This window comes from Macrobrachium rosenbergii, chromosome 5, assembly GCF_040412425.1.
Source record: "Macrobrachium rosenbergii isolate ZJJX-2024 chromosome 5, ASM4041242v1, whole genome shotgun sequence".
Taxonomy (NCBI): Eukaryota; Metazoa; Arthropoda; class Malacostraca; order Decapoda; family Palaemonidae; genus Macrobrachium; species Macrobrachium rosenbergii.
Window position 1 is genome coordinate 62484595 of NC_089745.1, and position 15361 is coordinate 62499955.

A 15361-nucleotide genomic window follows, 5' to 3' on the forward strand; every position below is an offset into this window, starting at 1 on the left:
AAGAGTCTTGAAACATGGTGCCTTATCATGCAAAAATGTGACTTCTTCAACAGATAACACATTTTCAGGATCTTTGAGGAAAGGAAATACTCCACCAGTAAGCTCATTTTCTCTGAAGTATTCGCCATTCCATGACTGTCCTTTTTCTTTGATGATCCACATTAACCATTTGGCTGTGAAACAGAGAAAATTTTCCAAACATTCAGGAAATTTCACAACTTGGCGATAGTGCACGTCATCACTGATATCATCGAACTTTGCAGCCCAAATGATGTCATTTTTATGATTTGGCTTCCTGACTGTGTAATGAAGAATTCATCTGATGTGGCAACATGGAGAAAGTCAGCTTCATCTCAATATTTAAGAAATGAACCACAAAACCATGCATGGTCTTCTCTCTGTTGCTGAGTGATGTTGGGCTTGCTGATAACATGAAATGGCTTGATACCATATTTTTTCAGTTCACGATATACAGCACTATAACTTCTCTTCTTTCCCCTTTTTGTTTCTAGTTCAAGCGCCAATTCATGTAAAGACTTTCTTGGTCTACCCAATGCCTCAGCTATGATGTCTTTTGACTTTGACATCAGGCCTTTCAAGATTCTCACTCTTTTTCGCGATGACAGTCATATGGATTTTTTTTCAAGTTTCTTTTAACAAAGGATTCATCTCTTTTAATGTATTTAGCTATCCAGGAACGTGAAATGAAGGATGCGCCAGCATTCCTGGCCTCTCTGAAGGTTATAGCCCGGATTCAGTCAATCCATCTGATTTCCTCCGAGTCATTAGCCATGGTTGTATCTAACTCCGTCACTCAGTCTGAAAATACAAGAAATGTAAAATGAAAAATAGCTTAATAGAAACTTAAAATAATGTACTTGGAGATAGGCTATAGCAGAAAACTGCATAATTTTCCATTTGTTCTGTGGAGGGGGCCTCTAATTTTTGAAACACCTGGTACATATATATATATATATATATATATATATATATATATATATATATATATATATATATATATATATATATATATATATATATATATATATATATATATATATATATATATATATATATATATGTTATAGTGTACTGTATACACACACTTTCAGTGTATATTTTTATGTTAAAATTTACACTGTTAAGCAGCATTGCGATGGCAATAATAGTAATAATAATAAGAATATTTATTTCACCTTAGGATTATAATATACTTTAGCAAGCAAACTGTATTCATCAACTTTTGACCTTTCAGCCCCTGATGATCTGAATCAATAATAATGACTGAAGTCTCCAAGCACGAATGGTAAATAATCACAAGAGCCTGTCTGCTGAGGTTTTAGCGTAATATGTTCACTATGTTTGTTATTTTGAAAGCAATTCCAAAAACTACGCTGGAAACGGATACATGTTACATTGTTTCGCAAACATAGATGGCATATGTCCAAGTGAGCTATACAGATTTTATTTAAATACGAAAGATTCATTCGTAATTCGATAAAACCATTCTTCAATTGTGAATAAAAAGAAATAATTTATTATGGGTTATATATATATAGTCAGAAATATGTTCCACACGTGATTGTGTGTTGATGATTTCTATATTTTATATATCATATATATATAATAATATATATATATATATATATATATATATATATATATATATATATATATATATATATAATATAATAATATATATATAGTTTTCTTTTTATTCACCATTGAAGAAATAATGAATAGATTATGTTTCGTAATTAAATAAAATCTATGTTTGCCATCTATGTTTGCGAAACAACATAGATGGCATATGGCCAAGTGAGCTATACAGATTTTATTTAATTACGAAACATTAATCCCTAATTCCATAAAATCATTCTTCAGTGGTGAATAAAAAGAAATTAAGTTATATATATATATATATATATATATATATATATATATATATATATATAAATTATATATATATATATATATATATGTGTGTGTGTGTGTGTTACATTGCGAAACAATGTAACATGAATCCGTTTCCAGCGTAGTTTTTGGAATTGCTTTCAAAATAACAAATATAGTGAACAAACATATTACACTGAAACCTCAGCAGACAGGCTCTTGTGATTATTTACGATTCGTGTTTGGAGACTTCAGTCATTATTATTGATTCAGATGATCAGGGGCTGAAAGGTCAAAAGTTGATGAAGACAGTTTGCTTGCTAAAGCATATTATGATCCCAAGGTGAATAAATCATATTATTATTATTATTATTATTATTATTATTATTATTATTATTATTATTATTATTATTATTATTATTATAATAACCAAGATTGTCATTTCTAGCTGAAGAAGGGAGCTGAGCAGGCTCTCGAAAGCTCCTGGAATTCATTTTATTATTTGTAAATACAGTACTTTACATAAATGTGGATTTTGTATTTTATAAACATATTCACGGGATTGTGAAGAAGATTTGCATTATTATTATTATTATTATTATTATTATTATTATTATTATTATTATTATTATTATTAACGCAAATTACATCTTAAATCATAGCAGAAACTTATACATTGAAAGTCAGGATATAGTTATTTTAACTTTTCCATGTATGGAAAACACAACTTCCTTCCTCTATTTGTGGGACCTGAGATGACCTGGCTCCGGAAATAGGGCCAGGATGGCACTGTCAGACCCTTGTCACGTATAGCGTGTTTTTCCCTCTCGCATACCCAGCCTTGCACCCTTTTACCAGGAGACGGAGTTAGTGAGAGAGAGTCGCCCAACAATGCCGTTATTGGGTGAAAGAAGAACCTTACTGCGGAATTGTGGGTGAAAAAGTCAACTTGCACCAGCTGAGGGAAGTCACCCGACCACAGAATTACTGGGTGAAAGAGTCACCCTGCGACAGATTTAATGAATGATCACACTATCGCAGGTTTAGTGGGTGAAAAAAGTCAGCCCAAGACAAGTTAGTGGACGGAGTGTGGAGGTGAAAGATTTCACCCTTTAAAAGCGAAGGTTCAAGCAAGGAGGGCGTGGCCCTGCGGCGAAAAATAGTCGAAGGTTAATGAAAGGGGTTAATTGGAACAATCGTTTAACTTCTTTATGGCCAACGCTTCGGAGATCTTTATTTTTCCCCGATTTGCATGATAGTGCCTTTTGTGGTTTTGCCTTTTGTACCAACTTGTTTATTTGAGAGCTCGCTTTATGAATGCACTTCGTTAAGAATACGCCGCGATGTATGCCTACACTTCCTCGGGGTTAGGTTTTCACCGTGCTTTAGTGGGAGTAATAGTAGTAGTACTGTGGTTGAAGTAAGGACGGCAATTGAAAATGCATCGAAGTTCTTACGTATTCGTAATTCCTTTGTTCATGAGTATTTTTTTGCCCACCGTCATCATGATTCAAATGGACTATGAGATGTCATTTGTTAATGTCCGCATGTTTGTAAATTTTATGTTAAACGTTATCGATTTTTTTTAATATCCGCCTGTGCGGTAAGTTTTCAGCCGTTCATTCTTGAATAACAAGTTCTCAGTTAAAGATGATCTATTTTCTTACCTCTGGATTACTGTTCTCTGTGTTAAGATAGATAGATAGATCGATAGATAGAGTTCGTACCCTCGAGCGTGCAGCCTGTATGTTTTACGTGCTTGTATGAATGTGTGTATGTGTGAGTTGCATGCTATTCCATCATGATGCTGGGCGTATTATCTGCTGATCTCTGTCCAGTTTTTAGATCTTATCGCAGCCTCCTTGTAAAAGGGTTACAAGTTCACCCTCCCATAACACGCTCCCTTGCATGGCATGCCCCCAGGAACACTTGCATTAAGGAGCGATTCCGAATTTTAAAAGCCTATATTCTCATCTGCAGTCTGAAATGACTCGGGGTTTAGGAGGGTTATTTAACGATGTTCAGGGAAAAGTTTTCTTCTCTGCCTGTAGGGTTTTATTCTGTGAAATGGCTGCTAACATCGGTGAGATACTGCACTTATGCACGTGAATTTGCCGTTGTTGATGCTTTGGAAAATTTGATAAAAATGAAATTATATTCTTCGCCAGGCCTTTATCTTTTTATTTTCCTCTATTGAAATGATATTACTGTATCATGTATTTTCAAAATAATGCCCGTGGCTTTTGTGGCCTGCAGGAAGGTGTATGGAGCGGCTAATATAATGGAAGTTTTTTACACGATTCAACAGGTATTAAGTATGAATGTGGTAGTGCCCATTGTCTTATATCTTCTCAGGAGAATATCACGTACAGGAAATGGCGTGATTAAAAAAAAAAAAAACACAGATTCAAGTTCTCATTAGCCCTATCCAAATAAACATAATGTGCGAGAGTGCTTAATCACATGTAGCGGAGTGCGAGGTACACGCCTGCATCGTCCCGAGGGGCAATCTGATCGCTTCTTTAGAAACACATTCACACTTTTCTGGCCGCAAAGGTCAGAGGCGACGCCGCTGAAATGAGCTACTGAGAGGCTACACTCTGCTTCTGTCCATCTCATTAAGAGCGGTGCCTTTTGAGGACTTGGTCCTCTCTGTGCCATGCAAAATGGACCTCGTAAAAAAGGGGAGAGCGAGAAAGAGAGGATGAAGAGGAAAGGGCAGAAGTAAATGAGGGCTAAGGTACATATCAAAGAGAGGGAAAGAGGGCTATGGAAATATTTAAGAAGAAAATTAAAATAATTATGGAAGATAGAGAAAATACAGGTGGAAACAAAAGGTAATGAATGAAGAAGAAAATATAAACGAGACAAGGAGCGAGAGAATAAATTGGCTATGATGTTGTATAACAAGTGAAAACGAGAATTTGAGCAACAGAAAGAGATTGGCTATAATAGAACATAACAATAAATGAAAATCAGAACAGAAGAGAGATGCAGTAAGAGGGGGAAGGGCATTAAGAGAATATATGATAAATGAAGACCAGGATATAAACGTGAAACATGAGAAGGATATTTTTCCTCTTGTATGCACTGCATAAGATGTTGACAACCGGGGGCTCATATGCAATGTCCATCTATCTCTGTCTCCCGATTGCATCTTTGCGGAGTATCTGGACATCTCACTTCCCCGTTATCTTTCTCTCCCGGACACCCTTCCAGTACACACACCTCATCCTTCTTCATGTGCTCTACATGGGTGAGGAAAGGGAGCGGGCTCGAACGCTGCGACACCTTTTCTCTGTGGTTATGCTCTCCATTTTTTTTCTTTCTGGTTGGCCAAGTTTGCCTTTATTTGGTCTGACGTTCATTTGTGGTTCACCTTGTCTTGTCGGTTGTTTTATTCATTTTTGCGTATGTGCCCCGTTGTTTAAGAAGAGGCATTTGATGAGGAGCTTATTGCTCTAATTTCACATGTTTTTTTATTCTAATTTATAATTCAGTGGTTCATGTTCTGCAAAATCTTTTATAGAGGTCATGCAAATGAATTATTGTTCGCTTTCATTTTGTGTTTAACTCAGAATATTTCATTGGTAAAACAGTTAAAAATTAAAACTCCATTACATACATACATACATAATTTAAAGGCGGTTCAAATCCCCAAGGAGGTTATTGTTATCATACATAATAATACACATGATGTTATCATACATATACACGATCTTTCTTAAAACTTGAAACCACGGAATATCTGAAAGCCTGTTTTAAAAGTATGGATGCTAAGGTTCTTGCAGCCACGTCTAATTGTGTATCCTTGACACTTCTGCGCGTAACGAAGGGACTCTTGTTTTTATTTATTTTCTTCTTCTTGGCGGTCTCTCTTCTTATTAGACAAAAAACCATAAGTATTGGAATCGCTGCCTTTCGTGTACAAAGGACACGCTGTCACTTGGACATTTTCCTTTAGGTGGACGCGAGAAGAAAAACATGACGCGGTCTAGTTAAAGACAGTGTATAAACTTGTAAGAGTAAAACTGAGAGATTTTAATTCTAAACAATTCAGACGCTTTTACATTTTCGGCTTATTTAGTATGAGGATATTATAATATTCAAGTAATCTGAACCCCATTATATTTTTAAAAGATCTTGTATAAGTAACCCTTACACATTTTATTTCTTAAAGACTTGTGTTACATGCCAGAAGTTCGTTTTTCCCCACACAACATGTGTAAGTAATCCGACTCTTGCTATGCTTTTAAAAATAGTGTTCAAGTAACCAAATAGTTATATCCTTTATTTCAGCTCAGGTCCTTATACAGAGGTAAACAAGTTAAATACAACATATATTAAAATATATATGTATATAATCCTGAGACCATTTTATTGTACACTGGACTCGCATATCTTTTTTGCAGAACAGTATGATTGCAAAATATGAATGCATAGAATATTTTTAATACCTTTATTTTATAGTTAACCCATTAACTATAAAAAAGTTGGAAATCTCAATGTTGACCAGTTCTCTGCGTGTTTGAATAAAACATATCTAATCGATCATCCGGACCTTATACTGGCTTGTAGCAAGCTCAGCTAGATTCAGCATAGTTCGAACGAACATCGCCTTAAAGGTTTGTCTTCGTTACTTACTCTCAGGCTTTAGAATAGATTCCAGCTGTTATTACTGCCCATAATATAACTGGAATATTAAACATTTTGAAAGTTACCTGCACAGTTAATGTTGTAAATAAACAAATACACGATGTTATTTTTTCTCTTTGAGTGATTAACAAAAAATGACAAAAGTTAGGTAGTTTCTAAGCCAGAAAAGGGAAGAATAGTTTCTCCCCAAGAAATTCGGTTGTAAAGTTACGCATTTCGGTTATTTCAAAATGATTTTGAGCCTGAAAACACGAATTTCGGGGATGTTGAAGCTACATGACTGTTTTCACTTAGGCTTTTTTTCACCACTACGTCTTGCCAGTTGCACCTTGTTCATCGTTATCAGCAATGATGGATATAGATGCAGACTTCACTCACTTCACTTTAAAAGCATGACCTTTGGAAAAACTGGATTAACGGGTTGCTGATTATGTTAATTGTTTTCCCCGGAAATTTAACGTTATGAATAATTACATCAAATATCTGTCCTTATACGGGCTTCATATTTCAAAGGTCTTAGCGCTTATCTTTTTTCCATCAACTAATATTGGACGTAGGTAAGACTTTGTAGCTGTATCTTCTTTTTCAAACGAGTGACAGTCAACTTTATGCACCCATAGGACGAGAATTATCGAGTGCAGAACCGATTGTCGGAACAAACAGAATGTCTCAAGAGTAGGGCCTTTTTTTACCCAGTAAAGAAAACTTTCACTTACAAAGGTACAGAAACACATCATGATCAGATTTAAATGTTGAACTTGATTTTATAGAGCTATCGGTAAAGAAGAAAATTTTATTTCGAAAACCAGTAAATTATGGTTTAGTTTGCACATATTTACGAATATGATTTCCGACTTTTGCAACACGAGGATACAAAGGTAAAGTTCGCTCTCTCTTTATCCGTTGGTGTTCTTCACCTGGAAACCTTCTTGACGTGACGAAAGTGTACAAACAGAATACCTTGCGATGCCTCGTAGCCGAAGAATAAAAAGGAAGGAAAAATAAAAGAACTTTGAGGTTCCTGAAGTGCCTGCTGAATATTCTTAGCTGCCGATTCAAAGCGTTTGATGGTGAATGTTCAGTGTTTAGCTTTCTATTACTGTAGATGCACTTATGCATGTAGTATTAGGATATTATTGCATTTCATCTTGACATATCAAGAGAAGTTTGGAGTTAATTGTAGGTTGTGAAACACCAACTTTCAGTAGTATATTTACTAAAACATCGCAGTTGTATCAAGAACTTGTACGTTGTTAGCTATCTGGCCAGAACCTGGGCCAAGGCGCCAGACTTCCGTTGAATAGTGAAGGCTTAATTGCTGAAGTATTTTTGATAACGAATAATTAACACGTGTAGATATAAATGGAATGAAACACTGTTTATTACAACACTGGGAAACCCAGGGTCTACTCTTAATTTAAAAAATAATACAACAAACTGAGGTTAATAAAAACCTACTATATATATCTATGTTAGGTCTATTAATTATTTCGTAGTGTTGGTTGATGTTGAGAAAAGAATTTGCCGGTTCAAATTTATAACATAGGACACGTCTCCTTAGCTATTCTATATGGTACAGAGCGACAAAAATAAGTAATTATGATTAGTAAATGGCGGTTTTATTTTCCTCTTATCTCACTGAGTATTTTGCCGTGACGCGACCGGTCACATCTTTTATCTTTTCAAGGCCAGAGGGAAACAGGAAAATGAGCAAAATTCTTTGTAGTGTATCATTAACCAGGAAATTTAGAGTAATCGTTACGCTCTCAAGAAAAAAGTAGGTAATTAAATAATGGTAATATCGGTTCACGTATTCTTTGGTAATAATGGGTAAGTCCCCTAGCGGGGGTGCAGGTAATCAGAATGAGAAATGACAGTCAGTTGGAGGTGAGAGAATGATTATATTACAAAAAAGTGTAAATGGTTTTTACCGGAGTTATTAATGTAAATGTTACTGCCCATTACAAGCTGTTATACAAAGATCCTATTGAATATATATTCATATAAAAGAGATGTTGATCCCTCCATTTCTGAAAATCGGGAGTCTTGAAAAGTTGCTGTGCAAAAGGAAAATAATACACACTACGCCCAAATTGATAGTATTGATTTGCAGAGAATGGAGTTGCACAAAGTCTCCACATGAAATATTCAAGTACGCGAGTATAATGGATCTCAGTCTAATAAAAAGGAATACTTTCTGCTTCCTGACCGGACGGCATTACGCAGAACGCAGTTACATTCAAAATCAATATGTTTAAGGAGATAGCATTAAGCTTGTTCTTGAAATCTCAAGTTCAGAGTGTATAGTGAAAGCAGGTCTGTGTATTTTTTTGGTTTTGTTATTCAAGTGAAATTGCTACTCTGTGTGGTTTTCTTATAAAGTGAATATCTACGTGAATAGTCTCATTATAATTGAATTAAAATGACGTTTTTTAGAGTGACCCATTTATTGAATTGAATTGTTAAATCAGTATTTTCCAAAAAATCTAATTGAAAGGGTATTACAGTATTTCCTATTCAGTGAACCGAAATGGCAGATTCGTGTAGTTTTCCAAAACGTAAACAGAAAGCAAGTTTACGTTGGTGTTTGTTACTGAACTGAAATGCCATCTTTACAGTAAAGCCATCGCTGCAAAAATGGGAGTTAGAGAATGCTTTAATAAGCTGGGCGTTGATCTTTCTGACTTACAGTTGGTTTAAGTATAGCATCCGGAAGCAAGCAATCGTTATACCAGTCTTTGCGCTCTAATCAGTCTTAAGAAATGTAGTTTTATCTCCTTTTTCGGACCATATTTTGACTTAATTGAATAACAGGGAACTGTACCTTTTTAAAGTTAATGAAATTGTCCGAAATTTTTAATATAATTATTATTCCAAACTAATAACTACTTTATTACACTTACCGGGAACGGTTGTGCAGTTTTCAGAACTCTCACTGAATATTATTGCTAATAAATATTGTGTCATACAGCTTGCGGTATAGTTCCTTGATACTCATAACAGTTTAAAAGGTTCTGATGCTTTGATAAATTATCTTGGTTAAACGGCCATGTTTTATTCACAAGATTTTTTTCCAACAACGCAAACGGGCAGTCTTAATTAGAACCTTTTATTGCACAGACATAAAATTTTTTCCAGTAGCCTTTTTTCTTTTACGTGCACAAATGCCCAGTTTTGTCTACAGGCGAAAACAAATACTCCAGAACCATTATCAGGCAACTTATTGGCGAAATGACCGAAGAAGTGTCTCTGCGAGGCGTTCGTGAGAGAATCGGTGGAAGCTATTCTTAACTTTGGGGCCCCGTGAGACAAAACGTTACATTGGCCGAAATCTCTTTTTGGGAAGGACATCTGTTACTTGTTATTGTTCTTAGGCGTTCACGCTCCAGTGGTTCTTCCTTTTCGGGGATTAGAGCACTCATTTCACAAAACAAAATCATACGATTTCTTTTATTCTTTTATGCCAACTAGGGCTACCTGATGGTTCTCTTCTTTTTCCCGTCGTGGTTTCCGTTAGTCTCTCTCTCTCTCTCTCTCTCTCTCTCTCTCTCTCTCTCTCTCTCTCTCTCTCTCAACTGTATGTAGCTCATTTTCTAAATTGTTATAAACAGCTGTTCATGCAGTTTTTTGAAAACTCTGTGTTATTATAAATGTATTGTCTTGATATTTTTACTCTCTCTCTCTCTCTCTCTCTCTCTCTCTCTCTCTCTCTCTCTCTCTCTCTCTCTCTCTCTCTCTCTCTCCCCATAGTGTCATGTCGGTCCCTTCTTCATTCTTGCCACCAGATGGTTTTATGTTTTTGGTCATTTTTCTCGAGCATTTTTCTCCAGGTATTTCTCCCTCGGGGCACTGGCGATTCCAAAGGTGGAAACTCGTTAGCTGCTTTTTGTTGTGGACAGCGGAGGCGTTCACGGAGCTGTCCCGTCTCTCGAATAACACCGCTTGTTTGTACCGAAGCCATTCTTTAAAAAGATCCCGCATTTCACCTTAATGGACTTGACGCTTCTGGCACTTTCAGGTAGCGGCCGCAGCCTGAGTGAACTCGGGCAGTGGTGACCAAGTTCTTACCGAAAATATTCCAGATTGGCTATTCAGAGTGTTCTCACTTAATAAACAGGATAACTGAGAGGAGCAAGAAAAAAATTCGCCTGAGAATGGTTTTTTTTCATGTTGGTCCTTACTTACACATCTTAGAAAGGAAGTTGGAATTAGTCCTAACTAACAAAGTAAGTGATTTACGAAGTGATTCGTAGAACAGTGACTTGGAAATAATCCTTTCTTGATTTCTTTCTGTAAATGGCTCCTTGTTGTACTTACGTTCATTCCGAAAATATCCCAACGTTGATCAATTAGATAATTTACAAAGTGCCTCATGAAAAAAATCTGACGTGAGAATACTTTTTCTTTTCTTTTCCGATGAAGCTAATGTCGCCTGTCAGTTGTATTCTTGGGACCGCGAAATGCAATGTATTAATTACGTTGGTGTACATTATACTGTCGTAAGTTACGTTAAATGATGCGGTATAATTAATTTTCTTTGATATCTGATAAGATCATTTTGTGCCGTAAATTCTTGCATCACGATTTCCATGTATTCTCAACAGGGAAATTGTTACCACAAAAGCACCATAATTAATAGACCGTGATTGCCTAAATTCAGCGGCCCGAAAATCAAGCACAATTTTTCTCTTTGTGACTGAAATGTTCTCTCTCTCTCTCTCTCTCTCTCTCTCTCTCTCTCTCTCTCTCTCTCTCTCTCTCACATACACACAAGCACGCGCAGACACACACATGCATACGAAGAAGTAATACGTAAAATGAAATGAGAAAATATCAGTATTATATTTTGCATGACGCTCTGTTCCAGTCTTGCAATGAGAGCTTTGATCGACGAATAATTGTGGGGAGTTCTTTTCAGGAATCATTTGCTGACGTCTTTGGAATGAATCCTAAAGAATCTCCCTCTGTTAAACAGATAAACCTCGTGTAACAATCATAAATGCTCAGGACCTTGCAGCATGCCATGGGAGTTGGTTGTAGAGGGCAACAGGCTCCACTGAATCCCGGGAAGCCACGAAAATAACTAAGACCATAACAGCGCAGGGAGAAAAAATTAAACACAGTAAGAATATCGCAGTTAGTATGTCGTTTAAACAAGGAAAACTAAATAAAGGTCAGTACGAGCATGTTGATAATATCAGGTACTTTTAAGACTTCACATACACGTGTGTGTGTTTGTGTATATATAATATATATATATATATATATATTTATAGAGAGAGAGAGAACACTCTTCCAAGAAGTATGTTGTTAACAATTATTCATACGACAAAAATAATAAGTATATGTGGTATTCAGTATCTGTGTTATTTTTCCTCACTGTTTACACTTTCCTGGTTTTCCTTCCACATTAATTCATTATTGTCGCAGTTTCATTAAAAGGGCGCAACTTTTGCCATATCGTTTTTGGGGATTTTTCGTATGACACTCAAATAAATGTTATGAGGTATATTCCATCGAGTGGTTGTTTAAGCCGTGAATAAGATCCAAAAACTCATATATTGGAATATAATTTCAGCTAGATTTACTTATGCATGCTTATCTTCAGTTGAACATAAGTTACGTCATTAGATATCTTTGGTGCGTGTTTTGGCAAATACTACACACATTTTACTAAAAGGGCAGCGACAATAAATATCCTATGTTGAAATAGTTATAGTTCATAAGCTAAATATTGCAGAAAACCAACAACGTACTATGGCCATGTCTTAGGGCTCGCATGGCCTGCCTTTCAGACCTTGAGATGTAGTGAACGAAGACATTAATTTCAGGAAAATCTCTCATTAAAGAAACATAATTATAATTTTGTAAATGGAGTCTTTTTCTAACCCTAAGTACATACATGGCTAACAGAAATCGTATTAACCTGAAATACTTGTCCATAAATCTTTCTATTTACTCGGAATTCGTACTTGCGAACAAAAATCATCCTATTAACCCAAACTATGTACATTACGCACGAAAAAAAAAAATTCTATTATCTTGGAGCACTTGCGTACAAAAATTTATTAAACCGAGATACCTACATTGCGCGAAAGTTTCGAGTACTAACCGGGTATTTTTCTCTACTTCCAATTATGTGCTTTTAATTAGAATGGCTGTGTTTACCCAGCATCTTAATTTCAAGTAGAGTTATGTACCGCAGGAAGACAATAATAATAGAAGGGTATTAAGATCCAAGCAATCGTTTTTGCTCGATTTTGAACGTTAGCTTCGAGTTTCCCAAATAGTTGACTTGCACCTGTGATCTTCTTGTCAGGGGTCTGAAGATGAAGCATCTGGCCGTAATAGTCATGAAGTGCTTGCGTTTTCCGACTTTGGTTCTCTAAGGAAGTAACAGTCTATTATGGAAAACTAGAAGCATTTGGCTTTGATAATATTAAAACTAATGACAACAGTTTATTTTGACTGTCTTGGCACATGGCCTATGATGCGCAGATTTTGAGTTCCTCTGCTAGCACGTTAATATAAAAAGTAACTGGGGGTTGCTTTACTCTTCCGACCTGTGCAGTTGTTGACCATCTGTTATACGTCATTCAAAGATCTTGGCTTTAAACATTTGTTATTTAAATTATATTAAATTTATGGACACTATTTGACGTTTTCAGCATAGAGCCTTGTGTACCCATAGTTTAGGTTCCGTCGTTAGTAAATGATTGTGAATGAACATTACCAATCAAGATTCATTATGAAAAAGTATACTTAGTTGCAAACGTTTGCAACTGAATTGCTTCTTGATTTTGAGTCTTCAGTTAAGATTAGCTCTATAATTAGTTTGGTTCGACAAGAAAATCGATATTTCAAGTTCTGATTATAAAAATCATGTAAGCCGGGTACGTAATCGAGCAAACATTTAAATCCGTATGATTTATTTCGAGTGCCACCATATATTCAGGATACAAAAAAAAAAAATGAGTTTAATATATGATATAAAATAAAAACTGTGCTCTCTCTTTAAGACTTACCACGAAGCCCAGCGAATCATCGAAAACGGGGCGTAATTTTCGTGGTATCTTTAGCGGAGTATATTCAAAAAGGCAATTTGCATTCATTTGCAAGTAAATCACTCTCAAGTCTAGCGGAGGTCAGGGCAAGTTGCATCTCCTCTGGTCTATCTTCGCCAGAATTCAATATTCCGTTAACTCCTACACAGTTGATGTAATGAGACAATCTTCATAATTTCACTCTTGAGTGGTTTTATGACTCCTCGCTCTCTGGCCAGACTCCCGACGGTATGGGTTTTCATTCATTGGTCGCCATTAGATGATCGAGTTTTAATTACTCTCATTTGGGGTTTACAGATGGCATCAGGTTGAGGATTTTACCGCAAGAACATTATAGTTTTTTGGAGAGAGAGAGAGAGAGAGAGAGAGAGAGAGAGAGAGAGAGAGAGAGAGAGAGAGAGAGAGAGAGAGAGAGTTAATGCTGTGCTTAGGAAAATTGAAAACTAGTGCTGTACTGAGAGACAGAGGACATGTTGTATTGAAAAATTGAGATAATGTCCCCATAAGGAATGTTTTTCTATGTAAGACTATGACTACCACTACCCACATTAGACTTAATATGAAAAATTTCCAAATAACTCTAGTTTGGCGATTAATCTATGGCCGTAGTCATATACAGTATGTATATATATATATGTATATAAATTATATATATATATACATATATATAAATATATGAATGTATGTATGTATATACACATATATATGCGTAAGGCTATGATTGTTTCAGCTTTTAAATTGTCATATATGCTGCATATACTGTATAGGCTATACATATACATTTGTGGCTTAGTATTTTTGTTATTATAAAATTTCAAAGCCAGGCCTGTATAAGTAACAAAACTTTATATATATATATATATATATATATATATATATATATATATATATATATATATATATATACATATATATATATATATACTACATATATATATATATATATATATATATATATATATATATATATATATATATATATATATATATATATATATATATAGTAGTGATTGATTCACTGTCTACCAAATCAGTACTGTCGATACCGCTGACCATCCTGACAATAAACAATCGATCATCTTAAACATTTAAAACCAGTGGAGGGTATTTCCTTTTTACAGTGTTTTTTCTTTGTGTAGTGACTCTGCCCTCGTACCTCTGGAGTCGTAGGGTGCCCCATCGAAGTATTTAAGGAGCTTTGCAGGGCATCTTTGTCACCTTGTTCCGCCTCTTGTGTCCTCCCGAAGGCCCTGGTAAACCTGTTTATCCCGGAGCTAGTGTTTTGCGCCATTTTCAAATGCTTCTCGCTTTTCGCGAGAGGAAGGCTTTGCTGTGGTTGTCCCGTTGACTTTTTCTGTTCATATTTTGTTTGTAATTGATGATAAAATTTTTTCTAGTCATTCTTAGGTTGCTGTTCAAGAGTGCACAGTTGCCAGGACCTTGGTCGAGATGGACCTGTTGGTAACGCTGAGGAGGAACAATAACAAAAAGAAGAAGAAAGACGATGGAGGAGGAAGTTCAGACCATTGCCTCTTCACAATCTCCTTTGGTTACCGCTGTGGCCATCTTTTCTTTCTTCTTTCTCTCTTTCTCTCTTTCTCTATTTGGCATTCAGTCGGTCGGCATAAAAAGATCCCGCACCGAGTGGACACCTCAGGGGAGATTTTTTCTTTCTTTTCCTTCTTCCTCTCTCTTTCTTCATTTTCGGTCTTTCTTTCAGCGTTTCTTACTGAGACACTTCGTTTTTT